Raw genomic sequence first — 15,821 nt, 5'->3', positions numbered from 1 at the left:
CTGGTCACTATGGCTTTTGCTCTAATTCTACCTACTCAAAAGGCTGACCTGGACAGAAAGGACCCTGAGACTCTTATCTCCAATTAACCAACAAAAAGCTAGAAAGTAGAACTGTGTCTCAAGTAATAGAGTATCAACCTTGAGCAAAAAGTTAAGAGTACCAGAACCTTGCGTTCAAGTCTCAGTTCTGACACACACAAAAAAGAAAAAAATTTAGTCATAAAAAATTCACTATTTCTAATCTGTATGAAGGAAGTCAAATAGAAATAAAAACAGCATTGATGTTTTACCAATTGAAATATTAAAATTCACAGAAGTTTTCATAATTGTTGCTTTTTTTAATGCTGTGTCAGTGTTGAAAAACTTCTGATTTTATGATGAGCAGGACATGATGCTTAAGAAATCAGACGGGGCTGGGGATATGGCCTAGTGGCGAGAGAGCTTGCCTCGTATACATGAGGCCCTGGGTTCGATTCCCCAGCACCACATATGCAGAAAACGGCCAGAAGTGGCGCTGTGGCTCAAGTGGCAGAGTGCTAGCCTTGAGCAAAGAGAAGTCAGGGACAGTGCTCAGGCCCTGAGTCCAAGCCCCAGGACTGGCCAAAAAAAAAAAAAAAAAAGAAATCAGAGAAGCAGTGTTCTCTGCTGTAAAACTGAAAATAAAAACATTTAACATAGCTTGTAGATATTTGAGTTGCAATTTTTGGAACTTTCTACTTAAAAATTCATAAAAAGTTCTTGGCTTTCAAAAATAAACATTAAGTTATTTAATAATCAGATAAAATTTAAAAGAGAATTTATTGTCAACCTGAAAACAAATTCAACTTCTTAAAATGTCCTCATTCACCTAATGAAAACTGACATGTCCAAGAGTCTTCCTCAAAGCTCAGACTACCTATAAAGGCATATGCCAAAAAAAGCCTGAGTTCAATTAGTAGCCACCAAACAGTAAGGAAATATAAAAAATTAGAAAAAAAACCATCATATATTATATTTAAGAATTTATAAAAACTCCTCAAAAGGATTTACACTGTCCTCTTTCGGAGAACACTGATTAGTGTTGTATTATACAAAGTTGTACTATACAAAGAAATGCCCACATCAATGTTTCTTTTGTTTTGTTTTTAAATCTTGATTCATGTGTCCCTGGGTGACATATCTCAAGTGTTGGGAGTGGGGTATCAGAACTAGTTACCTGGCTTTCTATTTTGTCCATTGCTTAGGTTTGTCCTGTTGTCAGAACTGCCCCCCTCCCCAAAATGTTGTGGCACATGCTTATGCATAAAATGTTAAAATAAGTACATCCTTGTATTTGTTTTTAACATTGCCAAGGTGCTATGGGAAATTAAAATAACTAAATTAGAAAAAATAAAATTATTAAAAAAAAAAGAAATCAGAGAATCAGGCTGGTAGCAACAGGTAAAATAATGAAAGACAAGAGTCAACAATAAGCAAAATGCTACTAAAATTATGCACACGTTTTTGAAAAATACTATTTATCTTTGCCATCATTAATAATATGAAAATCTTAGTAGAGGTAATTTGTTAAAAGAACAGTCAGTAAAATGGTTCTAGCTTCAGCCATGCCTCTGTTACTTTAAATAAAAGTAACATTCCTTTGTACCATATATTTTTGTAATTGTCTTTACAATTATATTAAGGAGATGCTTAATCTTAACCTTGGGAATGCTCAAAAAAGACTTTGCAAGCTGTGCTATTCCCATCTACAAAAAATACTAAGAAATTAATAAATTTAACACCATGCAGTCAATCAAATGAAATATAGTATACAAGTCAGTCTGAATAAATTGGAAAGGGTTTGTTATTTTTTTCAAGGAGCCAGAGGGATAGTGAGAAGAATGAAATACAGATTCCATTCAAGAATTCAACTTAGGCAGTGGAGAAAATGTAATGGCAGTATGCTGCACCCCCCAATGGTGAACAAAGGACTGTAGGTATTCACAGAAAGGTGATAATTTTTATGGATGGAATAAGGCAACCTCTTGAGTGTTACGTATAAAGAAATACAACTAGTTCAGTATAGTTGCATGAAGTGGTGTGGCCAAAGATTTAAATATTGAGGGCCAAACTGTATTAAGTGCTTATAATAACGCTTAGTTGGATTTTTATGATTTATACTATAGGGTGTGCTGGGAAGGCCATAATTGGTTTCAAATCTTAATTTTGAATGCACAAGTCAATTCTTAATGAGGAGAGGGTAACTGTTCACTTTGTTGGTCTAGGATATGGAATTAAAAATACCTCTAAAATTTTGTACTAGTCTTTTAAAAGAAGTATACTATTTGAGCTCTCCGTAGAGTCTACTATGCTTCAGTTCATTCATTTGTAACCATTTGCTTACCACCCAATGTGTTTATTTATAGATTTAGAGGAAGGAAACCATGCAACCTGTGTTTCCATGGGACTGGCTGACTTCACTTAATATTTTTCCTGAATCTTTCATTTCCTTGCAAATGATACAATATCATTCTTTCTGATGGATGAATAGAATTCCATTGTGTTTATATACCACATTTTCTTGGTGCATTTGTCAATCGAGCGGCATCTGGGCTGATTCCATATGGGTACTTGTAAGAAAGGAAGGTGGGGCTGAAAGAAGAGGGATAGAAGAATGAACAGGGAGAAGAAGAGAAGGCTGGCAAGAATTCATTATATACACCAGAGAACTGAGAAATCTATGGCAAGGGTTGGGCTGAAGGAGGCATGGTGGTGAGGATATTGAAGTGGTGACACAGATAAAGATGCATTGTACACATAACTGCTTTGTTAAATGGCAAAAAATTTTTTTTCAATACATCACCTAAAAAGTGAGAGAAGGGGAAGGTTGATGGGGCTGGTGAGAATGTTGGAAGGCGTGACAGTTATCAAGATGCACTGTACAGATAAACTGCTCTGGTGAATGGCAACTCCTATGTACAACTACTTAAAGATAATAAGCTATTCAAAAGAAAAAAGAAAGGAAAACTATTGAACAAAATTTTAAAAATAGAGCCATGCACCTGTGGCTCATGCCTGGAATGCTAGCTTTTCAGGAGGCTGAGATCTGAGGATCATGGTTTGAAGCTAACCTATGCAGGAAAATCTGTGACTCTTATTTCCAATAAATTACTCAAAAAAGTCAGAAGAAGAGCTCTGGCTAAAGTACTAGAGAACTAGCCTTGAGCACAAAGAAGCTCAGGACAATGGCCACACCCTGAGTTTAGGCCCCACGAACACACACACACACACACACACACACACACACACACACACACACACACACACACACCCTTATAAAGTGAAGCTCAGGACAATGGCCACACCCTGAGTTTAGGCCCCACGAACACACACACACACACACACACACACACACACACACACCCTTATAAAGTGAAGCTCAGGACAATGGCCACACCCTGAGTTTAGGCCCCAGGAACACACACACACACACACACACACACACACCCTTATAAAGTGAAGCTCAGGACAATGGCCACACCCTGAGTTTAGGCCCCACGACCACACACACACCCTTATAAAGCTAAGAACCCAGTAAAATCAGTAAAAGATAAGGGTTACTGAGTAGTATGAACCTTCAGTTATATCTGGAAAACGTAAAGGCCAAGCCATGTCCCTTTACTGGGAGAAGCTTTAGTGAGAAATCATCCTAACAGCCTAAAGTTAATGTGAACCTGCATAAGAGCATGAGAAAGAATGCCCAGCAAGAAAATGGATTCAGCCAGCATTAAAGTCTGAGTGTCAGGATTTGAGAAGCATTTAATGTACAAGAAGGGGAGGAAGTGTTGAAAGATGAAAACACTTAAAGTGAGAGCCTGAGAGAAGGGGAAGCAATCAGCCTTGATTTTTACCTGCTTGCTTTGAGCCTCTCATCTGCACTTGGCTCTAAGCAGTAACTTTGCTTGTGTGTTTCTTACTTCATTTTCATTTTCTAATGAATGAGCCATAGTGACTAAGTTACAGACAAAAGCCTAAGCCTTTGAATATAAATTTAAAGTAACTAGTAAACGTTGCTATTTGTCTAATCTGCTTCATTAAAACTAATGACCGCAGCTTGAGCCTGGTAGTGTGTGTGTGTGTGTGTGTGCGTGTGTGTGTGTGTGTGTGTGTGTGTGGTTTAGTAGCAATATAAAACAATTGATCATCTTCTATTAGAATTTTGTAGTTATAATAAATTACATACACAGCTCTTTGACTAGCTCAGAGCATTGAAGTCACAGTAATAATGAACATCTCCCATGTCTCCAGGCTATACAACATCAGTGCTTGCATTTGTAAGCTAGGTTTTTGTGATGTCGACAAAAGGGTTACCTTTTTCATTTCAATTTTCAATTTTTAAAACGTGCATAATAATACATTTAAGCTATATATGACATAATGTGTAACTAGCATTGTATTATAGCAATGTATATAGCAACGTATATGCATTGTATCCCCTAGTTCAGTTATCCTGATTCTACTGACACAAGGGAAGAGTTCACATACCTACTTATTTCTATAATTAATTACTTATTGATTTAGGTACTACCAAGTAGACATCATAATGGTTTGTCAGTTATTAAGATTATTATTATTATTAGATTATTATTATTATTAGATTGTGATAAATGATCAGGATATTTATCGCCTCTACAATAGGAACTTACATCTTAATGCTGAGAAGTTCAAGACCTATATATGGCTGCTTTGGTCTTAGTGCCAGTTTAGATTAGGAAATGTTTAAAAATAGATCCCTATGCCTAGCTGAGGAAACTCATGGAAATGATTATGGCCATAATTACTCATCTTTTGAATGTGGGAAATAGAGGAAGGTTAATACCATAAAATGTCATGGGTATAGGCAGAGTGTACTTGAGTCAAATGACTAGATCTTTAAAAATCTAACCTTTTATTTAGTTCTATATGACACAGTATACTAAGGCAGAAACATTATTTTTAGGAGATTTAAAAAGCAATAATGGTTCAAAAACCAATATTTTCTTTTTTATTGGGTTTAAGTTATTACATGTATTTCATAGCATACATTTTAACTTTCACAATGATGAAAATTGTCATTCGATTCTACATAGCTTATGAAGTCTGTGAACTTCAACAATAAAATTGTTTTCTCCATTTTGGATGATTTGTACATTACGTTCCTTTTGTTTAGCAACTTCTGTTCCCTCTTTCACTCATTCCTTTCTTCCCATTCCTACCCATGAGTTCCTTAATTCCCTTTCATCAGTGTCCAGTATAGCTGATGGTCCCCTCTGCTATATTCTTATTATTGTTATTAGTTTTCTCACACACTTCCCACTCATTGTGTGTCCTCTTTTCTTTTTACTGCATTTTGGTATCTTGAGACCTGTTTTCTTTTATTCTATTTCTTTGCATTTTAATTCTAACACCCACATGTCAGGGAGACCATACACCGTTTGTCTCTCTGTTCTTGGCTTGTATCACTCAGCGTGATTTGTTCTAGTTCCATCCATTTTCCAGTGAATGCCATTATTTTATCCTTTCTAATGGCAGTGTAAAATTCCACAGGTACCACATTTCTTTAATCCATTCTTCTGTACTGGGGGATCTGGGTTGTTTCCTTATCTGGGCTATTGAATAGTGAATTGTGCAGCAATTTACATGGAGGTGCAGGTGTCCTTGTCATATCCTGGTTTCTGTTCAGGATAGATGCTGAGGAGTGGTATGGCTGGGTAGTAGGGTATGTCTGTGTTTAGTTTTTTGAGGAACCTCCAGACTGCTTTTCAGAGTGGTTCTAGTGGTTTAGATTCCAACCTCTTTCTCCACATCCTCACCAGCATTTGTTGTCTGAATTCAGAATATAGGCCATTCTTACTGGGGTAAGGTGATACTCAGTGTTGTTTTCATTTGCATTTCCTTTATGACCAGGGATGGTGAGCACTTTCTCACGTGTTTCTTTGCCATTTTTATTTCTTCTTCTGAGAAATGTCTATGTCCCTTTGCCCATTTAGTGATTGGTTTATTAGCTTTGGAAGGGGTTCGTTTCTTGAGCTCTCTGTATGTGATGGATATTAGGCCTTTGTCTGTTGCCTTGCTGGAAAATATCTTTTCCCATTTGGTTGACTGTCTTTCTAGTTTAGTAGCAATCTCTTCAGCTGTGCAGAAACTTTTTATTTTAATATAGTCCCATTTGTCAAGTCTCTCTCCAATATGTTGTGCCCCTGGGACTCTGTTCAGGAAGTTCCTGCCTGTGCCTGTAAGTTCTAGTGTTTCTCCTACTCTGTCCTGCAATACTTTCAGAGTTGCAGGTCTGACATTGATGTCTTTAATCCATTTTGAGTTGAATCTTAGTGCTTCGTGACAAGCTGGGGGCCACTTTTAGTTTTCTGCACATGTCTGCCCACTTCTCCCAGCACCAATAGTTGAAAAGGTTGTGTTTTTTTCATGGTATGTCTTTGTCAAAAATCAGTTGACTGTCTGTGGTTTTATTTCTGGGTCTTCCAATCTATTCCATTGGTCTTCAGGTCTATTTTTGTGTCAATGCCAAGCTGTTTTTGTTGTTATGGCTCTGTAGTAGCACTTAAAATCTGGGATTGTGGTATCACTTGCATTGCTTCTTTTGCCTAAAATTGCTTTGGCTGTTCTAGGTCTTTTGTTCCATATAAATTTTTGGATTGTTTTCTCTATTTCAGTAAAGAATGTCGTTGGTATTTTGATGGGGATTGCATTGAATTTGTATATCATTTTTGGCAGTATGGCCATTTTGACAATATTGATTCTGTCTATCCATGAGCAGGGAATGTCTTTCCATTTCCTGGTGTCCTCCTTGATTTTTCTCTTTAAATTTTTATAGTTTTCATTAAATAGGTCCTTTACATCTGTGGTTAGGTTAATTCCTAGATATTTATTCTTTTTGAGGTTATTTTCCTTTTTTCCCTTTCTGCTTGTACACTACTATGTTTTCTTAAGTAATTTTATCATACAGTAACCATGTCTGTTTTCATGTTTTAATGTAAATGGTAGTTAGTGCTTTCATGATGAGATTTAAGGGCATGGAAAGGTATTGACGATTTCTCATATTTGTTGCAGCTGTTGTTGTTTTCTTTTCTTTTCTTTTCTTTTTTTTTTTGGCCAGTCCTGGGGCTTGGACTCAGGGCTTGAGCACTGTCCCTGGCTTCTTTCTGCTCAAGGATAGCACTCTGCCACTTGAGCCACAGCGCCACTTCTGGCCATTTTCTATATAGGTGGTGCTGGGGAATTGAACCCAGGGCTTCATGTATACAAGGCAAGCACTCTTGCCACTAGGCCATATTCCCAGCCTCCGGCTGCTGTTGTTTTGATGATAGTAGGGCTTGACCTTGCTAAACAGGTGCTTCACCACCTGAACCACCCCTTGAATCCTCATTGTGTTTTACATGTATTGCTAATATGAGATAATTTTTTGCATACATATGAGTTTATTGAAATTATTATGTAATTTAATTTATATTAAAAATGTTTAACATTTCTATTAGAAAATTGTAAAAACATTTGGAATCTGGATTTCAATGATGATAGTGTCTAGAATGACACTATATCTTTAAAAAGGAATCAATATAAAATAAAATATTTATCAAAAGAGGTCAAAGGAGAAGAAGGCAGATTGAGGAACACTAATATATGGTGTTTTTAGATAGAAATGTCTTAAAATGAAATGTTGAGGATTCCAAAAAGAAAAAGAAGCAAGATCATCCTAGAAGAGACAAAGACATTGATAGCACAACCCTGACAATGAGAATAATTGCATAACATACCGACAATGAGGATGTTGTAAACAACTTTGTGCTCAGAAGCAGAGGTGGCAAGGAGTTAGATAAAAGTCACTTCCCTTCTTCAAGGCACCTCAGACTGGGGTGTGGAAGACTGCCTGGTTCTCTCCAGAGAACTATAGGAAAATGTTGTATTTTTAGAAAAGAACTATATTTCAGTTAAAGGATATTCAGTAAGAGGATATTCTTGGTAACACAGAGATAGAGACTATCCTGATGAAAAAATGAACAGTTTGTAATCTGTCGTGGGACTTTGCCAGGGCACAGTTGGAAAGGGTCAGGAGATGTGACACTGTGTCTGTCCATGAGGGTTTAATGAGGGTCAGAGAAATGAGGTGGCCACAGGAGGGTGGAGCATTTTCTGCTTTTAGTGCCAGCATCAGTCTTTACAACTGGGAGTTTGATTGGAGCTACTCCTGCTGATCAGAGTGGATAGGAGTATGAATACTCGATACTGAACATTTCCGGAGCCAGACAGACACAGTTGTCTTGTGTCTGCATGTGCAGGATACCCAATATTCCAGTTTCAAAGAGGTACTGGAATTTCCAATTAATCACCCCTTTTAGGACTGTGGAAGCTGGAAATTTAGGTAAAAGGAAACGTAAATAAGAAGGAAAGAAGGGAAATCTGTTACTGTAAAGGAGCATGCAAGAGCAAGCAGACATGTAAAAGAACCAAGTAGAAATATCTGAAATGGCAAATACCTTTGGGGAAAAGAATATATGGTACAAGAGAGAAATCATGAACAGGGCAAAGAGGGAAATAGTTAGCTAAATGTAGTCCTTAAGAAACTCTTCATGATATAGCCAAGAGACATTAGGAGAAAATATGAAAAGCCTGTGATGTAGATCTAACAAGCTAAATAACCATTTTCTCCTGAATGAAACTAAATATACTGTTGAGTGATTACATCATACTTTTTAAAGCATTGCTAAGCTAGGAAGAAAGGAAAACATTCACAGAAAGGAAACCTGAAATCAAAGAATCCTCTGCTGACTAAGCATTAAAATTTGCTAGTACTGTGAAGATAGCTGCCAAAGCTGCTGATCTTAAGTGATGCCCAAGGTGGAAGGATGGTGAGATTCCTTGTCCAGGGATAGAAATGTACACATTCACATTTAGTGTAATGTGATTAAAAGCCTGTTCCAAAGAGGATAGCAGGTCTAGGTGCTGGCAGGAGGGAGGAATTTTCGTCTTAAGACTTTAGACCCAGGAAAAGAAGTTGTTAGCCAGGGAATTACAGAATAAAAAAGTATGTGACTACAGAAGGGAAGAGAGTTGGGATTTTAGCCCTCAAATGCAAATGGTATCAGTAACCATGAGTATGTGGAAAAGTCAGAACTCTCTTACAATGCCAGGTAGATTATTAATGGATACATTTACTCTTTTTTTTTTTTGAAGTGTCCTCTGTATTTCTTTTTTTTTTTTCTCAAATTTTTATTATCACAGTGACGTACAGAGAGGTTACAGTATCATACGTTGGGCATTGGATAACATTTCTTGTACTGTTTGTTGCCTTGTCCCTCATGGATACATTTACTCTTAAAAGGAGTCTAAAAACTGTCATCAAACAAAATTGAAGAGGTCCACATTTTTTTTAACCTCAAAATTCTACCTCTGCTTCTTTGGAGAAGTCTGTCTTGATAGGCATAAGATGTTTTATTCAAGAATGTCTATTTCACAGAATATTTTAATTGCATAAGCAAGTAGAAACAACCCAAGGCTCATCATGATGAGAAAATGAAAACATTTTGCTCTAACTGTAAAATAGAGTACTATTGGGCAGTAAAAGTAAACTAGATGCACATGTATTGATATTGATAAATTTAAATATCATATTGAAGTACTCAAAGCATTCTACAAAAAAACCAATATTCCTTTTACATAAATCATATGGATATACAAAGCAACATGGTATATCTTTTGTGGATCTGTAAGTATGCCATAGCAGAAGCACAACGGATTGTTGTGTTTCAAAATAAACTTATAGTACTTTATTTCTCAATGAATCTGAAGCAAAAAATGGGAATTTAAAAAATATTTGTTATAGCTGGTTTGTGACTCAGTTATACAGAAATTCATTGTTTTATCATTCTATAGTAAGAAGTCAAAATACAAGAGTCTTGTAGATTTGATTTTCACCAAGATGAAATTTTGTCTTCAGAATATTTGTCATGGATGAACTCCTGTGGAGGAGAGGGGAAAGAAATGCCAGATTAGACAAGAAAGAATATTAGATACCATGCAGAATTGAAACCCATAGCTAAGCCTCAAATTCTGAGCAAGTCTAGGTCTGGTCTTTTTTCTTATTATTTTTTTTCAAGTAAGACACCAGTGAAGTTCAAACCAGGCCCTCTACTGGCATCGGGAACAGCAAATCCTGCCTTGAGCTTTTTCACCAGCTGATCTCTTTCCTCTGTCATGAAAGCAGGGCTTATTTTTTTTCTTCTAGACCTTTGACTCTTTCCATAGTCAATTATCATTGTTTACATGAGGGAGATGAAGTAAAGCTAGAGAAGACATTTGGAAAATATCTTAACTGATTCTGTTTTTATAGCTTATCATAGCCTTGACATTCTGTATAAGTTTATGGATTTGATTGCCAAAGTATGAGAAAGTTGCCATCTACAAAATCATTGGAAAACACTTCTAACATTAATACTCCCCTTTTTTCTCAAAAGAGAACAAACATAAGATCGCCCTATAACCCACATGTCCAGGTTTGCTTTCTGATTGAAGGATCAGCTTGCATAGTATATGTTTGGAGGATATTGTTTAAAAAATTAGATAGCTAGGTTTATATCTCTGCATAATCATCTTAATGAGTTATTTTAGAAATCATGGGATGTGTTTTTATCTGAGTGCGAAATGCTTTCTTCCTCATCCGTCAATCTAAGAAGCCAGTAGAGACAAAATTGTCAAATATTTATATCCTCGTCCTCCGCCCTGGAGCCAGCTTCTGTAGGGCAACCGCCATCATTTTACACCAAAGCAAGCACATATTTACTTTTAAATATTCATATGTATTAGATAGCATTCAAAAATCCCATGTTTCTTATTTTCTTTTGGCAGTACTGGGTTTTGAACTCGGGACCTCAGGCTTACTAGATAGGTGCTTCACCTCTTAAGCCACACCCATGTCCCTTTTTGTTTTAGTTATTTTTTAACTAAAATTTCTGGCCTAAAGCCATTACTTTACTACTTAAGTTCATGTTGTCAGTATTATAAGATGTGTGCCCAGTTTAGTGGTTGAGATAGTATTTCACTAATTTTTTTTTGTCCAGGCTGGCCTTGAACTATGGTTCTACCAATGCCTGCCTCTTGGGTAGCTGGGATTATAGACATTAGACACTACCCACAGCATAATCCCATAGTTTCTAGCTACCTGGTACTCTGATTTCTGGCACATTAACAAAGCTCATAAGAAGTGTGGGCACACATTAGTTAGGATACTGCAGGGGTCCCTGCGCCCCGGGCGCTCTCCTGACCAGCGGGAGAGGTGAGGAAGCGCGCCCTGCGCAGGGTAAGCCCAGAATAGGTAACGAGCCACGAGTTGCCCTCACACAGCCCAACCCAACCTTTCGCCGGAGGTTAGACAGACTACTAGGGAGAAAGAAGTTCAAGACCGCTCTCTGTTATTTGGTGTGAACCGATCTTAAATATGGGCAATAGAGGCAGGAAGAGGAGGGGTGTAACATACCTAGCCAGGGGCTACGATTGGTGGTCGGAGCTGTCAGCCAAGGGCGGAAGGCCATGGGACCTCCCTAAGGGGCGGCCTAAGTCTACATCAAAATTAGCAGGATGCCCCCAGGTTACAACTGGCTGCCATCTAGCTGCATGTGGTCTTAAGGCTGGGAGGCGTGGCCAGCTAGAGCCGCCTTTCCGGTTCTGGACTGGGAAGGCAGGAGGGGCTAGCCGGGATCCCTCTTCCCTAGGCGGTACAACAGTTACACGCCTCTGGGGCGGGACCAGGTGGGGTTGGTCGGTGCGCCCCACAGATATTTTTCATTAAAAATGAAAACTTCAGGGACTGGGGATATGGCCTAGTGGCAAGAGTGCTTGCCTCGTATACGTGAGGCCCTGGGTTCAATACCCCAGCACCACATATACAGAAAACGGCCAGAAGTGGCGCTGCGGCTCAAGTGGCAGAGTGCTAGCCTTGAGCAAAAAGAAGCCAGGGACAGTGCTCAGGCCCTGAGTCCAAGCCCCAGGACTGGCCACAAAAAAAAAAAAAAAAAAAAAAAACTGAAAACTTCAGTTAGCTGTGCTCTCTCAACTATAAGCATATCTACACAGGAGGCTTAGATCTGAGGATCACAGTTTGAAACCAGCCTGGGGAAGTCCAAAACACACAGTACAAGAAATGTACCCAAGGCCTATCATATGAAACTGTAACCTCTCTGTACATCACTTTGACAATAAATAGAAAAAATAAAATAAAATAAAAAGTCAGAAGTGGACTGCAAATGGTAGAGTACTAGACTTGAGCAAAAAAGCTCAGAGATAGCACCCTAGGCCCTGAGTTTAAGCCCCAGAACTGGCACACACACATACATATACACACAATAATAATAATAACAATGATAATAATAATATATGATTTTTAATGCCATGGGCTCCATAGCCAATAGGAAAGTAATGTGGACTTTATTCAGTTCATAAGACTACTAATGGAATCACCCAGCTTTTAAATAAGAACATTAGCTATATCACAGGTACATTGGCTTTTCTAACAACTCAGGCTTTCCTAGCAACTCAACTGTGATGGTTTCTGTAGCTGTTTAAAGCAAGGTGCCTTCTAATTGAAACAGGCTGACCTCACTAAGCAAAACTCAGGTTCCTTCAGTGTTCACTGATGGATTCCACACTTGGTTCTAGGACTGGATAAAAGAGTTTGAGACTAAGCTTTCAGGAACTGTCCAGTTCATATATGTAATTGGGTCAGATAAACTACTAACAATAACATATTGCATACACAATTGGGATCTTCACCTTGAAATCTAATATTGGAGTGCAGCGGAAAGGAAGAAGAGAGAAAAGAGCTTCCTGTTTAATGATGTCAGAAATCTCAAGTCTAGAACAGTGTGCATCTTCTAGACTGTGCCAAACTCACTTGTCTCTGCTGAGGAAAGAGGTTATGGGAAACTGTTCTACCTTTGCCTCTAAGGAATTTTTTCAGCCATTTCCTTACAAGGTTGTTTGCAAGGACATTTAGACAGTTACAAACATGATTTTTAAAATCTACAGTGGAATTGTTTTCTATAAATGGAGTTCTTTTGCTGAGTTCTTTTTTTAAAATATACATGTTATACTTTAATGATTAACATAAATACTGTGTTAAGTGGCCTGGAAAACAGGACATGTCAAAGACTTAGATGACTCAGTATTCTTCACAACCAGATTACAAGCAACATTTTTGTTTTTGCAAAATATACATCTTTGGGAAACATAAATGATTTTTGGAATGGGGTATATTATATCTTTTCACATTCAGACAAACATAACATTGTCAATATGTTTGGACCAGAGATTTTATTTTAGAAGTATAAAGGATGGAAGCACAATGTATTCGGCATTTTTCATTTAGGTTTGTTTTATTTAATTTTAATGTTAATCCCATGCTGTGTTTCAGTAAGAACAGTACAGATTCTGTATCTGTGGCTCCAGTCAGATATCCAGTAGTACTAATTAGCTTCAAGTTACACATACTGAACGAAAGAGGTTGAGCAAGCGAAGGAGAAGGAAGGGAGGAGGAATTATGAAGGGATGGCAGGGGAAAGGGAAGGAGAAGAAACAAAGAACTAAACATGCATGCAGGCTTCTCCATATCACCTTCAATGCTAACCTCCTTCGGAGGGAAAAAGTAGGCAAGAATGAGCAGCCACGGATTGGTGAACTGTTACCAGCACTCACTTTTCAGCTAACAAACCCTTCAGCAGAGTTTGAAACACTTTTTACAGCAAAACCATTGCAACAAACTCCCCCCCAAAACAATCTTTCACCACTTCAAGTTAATACCCAATTAAATTTAAATAATTAGAAAAAGGAAAAATGATTCACATATGCCTCTATAGTGTGATCAATCTCTTTTTTAAGATGCATCACCTAGCCATTAGACCTCTAGGTTTTGCTGAGTTCTTATTTGAAACAAACCTTAATCCTGCTCTGGTATGGTAGCTTTTGACTGTCCTAAAACAAGGAAAGCACTCCAGCTCCCAGTCTCTAGGAAGCCATTGAAAGCCGTGGACAAAGGTACTATAGTGGTCTGAGGAATACTGGGGATTTTTGAGTGATCCCTGCTAGTCTTGTGAGAAAATATGTGTATAATAATAAAGTAAAATGAATAAAAGAATGAACCTGGCACAAAAACATGCTATATAAGAGCAAAGAAATAGTGCAAGGTAAGTATAATATTACTTGATAAGATTGCCTTAGCTTGAATCTGAATATTGTACAATTTATGTGTATCTGGTCTTTTGTTACTGGTTCTTTTTATTAAGAACCAGCAGTCTAGGAATTGTTAGGCAGAGGCAGGCATTGTCCTTACCTACTGTGATCATACTGTACAGTATTATTAAGCTAGTTAATATTCACCTATCCAATGTGATTATATCAGTTGAGTTCATTAGGAAATGATTCTGAATATCAGAAGGTGATAAAGAGTCAGAGGTTATTGTTTTTTTTCTTGTTGTTTATTTGTTTTAAATAGCTGTGGGCTTTGCAAAGCCAGTGCTTTCAAATAGATTACACGTGCCTAATTCCACAGGAAGTTAATGTTCTCCTCAATTAAAATTTTATAATGAATGCATAAGATATTTTAGTTTTATTCCTGATTAGTTTTTAGGTTTCATATGCCTAGTATTTTGAACCAATAGTCATTGTCAAGTTGAACTGCTTATAGTTTGGTGTTTGCTTTAAATAGACTTATTGAGAGAGAATAGGATACAGAGAGTCTTGATATTCTTAGAGATGTGATTTGTAGTTTAAAGCCTTCAAACTGTGTGTGATTTGATGTTCAGATTCTTTTTTGGATGATAAACTATTTATTTATTAAAATCCTATCAAGCTAACAATGAAAGAAGTACAAATAAAATGCAAGCGTTTCTCTTACACTAGAACTTGTTTGCCTTCGTGATATAGCATAGATTGAAGAGTTTAATTTCCTTAGACATCTTTCCAGCTTTAGTACATTTTCACATTGTAGTTTACTCTCTTTCATCTTCTTCTCTCTTCCTTTGCTCACATGAATACATTTGTGAACATAGAAAATTTTGTTGATTATGTTGTAGACAAATATAGAGATTTTCTGTGGGATTAGAATAGGTTTTTCCTTACTTAAGTGGCTTTTTATCAAACGTGGCAAAGTGATTCTTGTGGAGATTTACTTTTTTTTTTTAATGCTGTTCTTCCATACATTATGTTATGGGGGAAAAAAATCAGCCAATTAGCAGGAAGGGGCCCATAGGTTGCTGTGCTTCCATAAACTCTTCAAGTGAAGTCTCTGCAAACCTTAAGTTTAATATGGCATGTTACAGAAATACTGTTTAAAGGATTATTACTTGCCAGGTGCCCATTGGTTTATACCTATAGTCCTAGCTACTTGGGAAGCTGAGGATGGAGAGGGTTTGGTTTGAGGACAGTCTGGACAGGAAAGTTCTGGAAATCCCTTCTGGACACAGGTGAGCACAGCGGTGTATGCCTGTCATCTCCACCTATGTGGAAGGCTAAGTTTGGGAGGATCTTGGTTCCTGAGCAGCCCCAGGGGAACGTCTGTGAGACTTCATCCATACAAGGGAAGCTGGACATGACAGTGTGCTCCTGTTATCCCAGCCACACTGGGAAACCTAAAGCAGACAGGTGTTGGCTCAGGCACATGCCTGAAAGAGATACGAATTTCAAAATAACAAGAGTGAGGGGGAAACGAGGTTGGAGGTGTGGCTCAGTGATAAAGCATAAGGTGCCAAGTTCAAACCCCAGTACCACAAAACAACAAAAGACTGATTGAAAAAAAAACAACACATACCAAAAACTTAAAA

General features: G+C 37.6%; 1 protein-coding gene across 16 annotated transcripts in view; it reads left to right on the top strand.

The window, feature by feature from the left end:
* Pkp4 (plakophilin 4) overlaps positions 1-15,821 on the top strand; it is a 239,319-nt gene that overhangs the window by 128,627 nt on the left and 94,871 nt on the right. The gene's annotated exons all lie outside the window — the stretch shown is intronic.

The sequence above is a fragment of the Perognathus longimembris genome, chromosome 4, assembly GCF_023159225.1.
Source record: "Perognathus longimembris pacificus isolate PPM17 chromosome 4, ASM2315922v1, whole genome shotgun sequence".
In the NCBI taxonomy this organism is placed as follows: Eukaryota; Metazoa; Chordata; class Mammalia; order Rodentia; family Heteromyidae; genus Perognathus; species Perognathus longimembris.
This window is presented reverse-complemented; position numbering and strand designations above follow the sequence as displayed.